Consider the following 1,719-nt stretch of genomic DNA (forward strand, 5'->3'; position numbering starts at 1 on the left):
CGAGGCCTGCGCACATGCGCACAGCGTGCCACGCCGTTATCGCTTCCGCCTCTGCGCACGCGCCTTTCCCTGGGACGCGCAGGCGCCCTTCACCGGGACGCGCAGGCGCCCTTCCCTGGGACGCGCACGCCCCCCCATCCCTGGGACGCGCAGGCCTCCCCCGGGACGCGCATGCGCCCTTCCCTGGGACGCGCATGCGCCCTTCCCTGGGACGCTTCCGTCCCCTGGGTCCTATTAGGTACTATTAACTCTTTCATTCATTCCTTCTTTCATTCATTCATTCTTTCATTCATTCATTCGTTCGTTCGTTCATTCATTCACTCATTCAGTCATTCGTTCACTCGTTCACTCATTCGTTCCTTCCTTCCTTCCTTCATTCATTCAGTCAGTCATTCGTTCACTCATTCAGTCATTCGTTCATTCGTTCACTCGTTCACTCACTCATTCGTTCATTCCTTCCTTCATTCAGTCATTCGTTCACTCATTCAGTCATTCGTTCATTCGTTCACTCGTTCACTCACTCATTCGTTCATTCCTTCCTTCATTCAGTCATTCGTTCACTCATTCAGTCATTCGTTCATTCATTCATTCATTCATTCGTTCACTCGTTCATTCATTCATTCGTTCACTCTTTCACTCACTCATTCGTTCCTTCCTTCCTTCCTTCATTCATTCATTCAGTCATTCGTTCACTCATTCAGTCGTTCATTCGTTCATTCAGTCGTTCATTCGTTCATTCGTTCACTCATTCGTTCACTCATTCGTTCATTCCTTCGTTCATTCATTCATTCGTTCATTCAGTCATTCATTCATTCGTTCACTCGTTCATTTCATTCATTCGTCCACTCGTTCACTCACTCATTCATTCGTTCATTCATTCGTTCATTCGTTCGTTCATTCATTCATTCGTTCATTCAGTCATTCATTCATTCGTTCACTCGTTCATTTCATTCATTCGTTCACTCGTTCACTCACTCATTCATTCGTTCATTCGTTCATTCATTCGTTCGTTCGTTCATTCATTCTTTTGTTCATTCATTCATTCATTCCTGAAGCAGCGTGGATCAGGGGAAAGAGCCCGGGCTTTGGAATTAGAGATTACGGGTTCAAATCCTGGCTCCGCCAGTTGTCAGCTGTGTGACTTTGGGCAAGTCACTTCACTTCCCTGTGCCTCAGTTATCTCAACTGTGAAATGGGGATTAAGACTGTGAGCCCCCACTGTGGAACAACCTGATCACCTTGTAACCTCCCCAGCGCTTAGAACAGTGCTTTTCACATAGTACGTGCTTAATAAATGCCATTATTATTATTCATTCATTCATTCTCCATTCATTCATTCATATTTATTGAGCACTTACTGTGTGCAGAGCACTGTACTAAGCGCTTGGGAAATACAAGTCAGAGACGGTACCTACCCAACAACGGGCTCACCGTCTAGAAGGGGGAGACAAACTAATAATGATGATGGCATTTGTTAAGCGCTTACTGTGTGCCAAGCACTGTTCTAAGCACTGCAGTAGATACAAGGTAATCAGGTTATCCCACGTGGGGCTCGCAGTCTTCATCCCCATGTTACAGATGAGGGAACTGAGGCCCAGAGAAGTGAAGTCGTTTGCCCAAGGTCACACAGCAGACATGTGGTGGAGTTGGGAATCATGAGCTTCTGATTCTCAGGCCCGTGCTCTATCCACTAAGCCATGCAGCTTTTCTGCTTTTCGG

Source organism: Tachyglossus aculeatus, chromosome 23, assembly GCF_015852505.1.
Source record: "Tachyglossus aculeatus isolate mTacAcu1 chromosome 23, mTacAcu1.pri, whole genome shotgun sequence".
NCBI classification, from domain to species: Eukaryota; Metazoa; Chordata; class Mammalia; order Monotremata; family Tachyglossidae; genus Tachyglossus; species Tachyglossus aculeatus.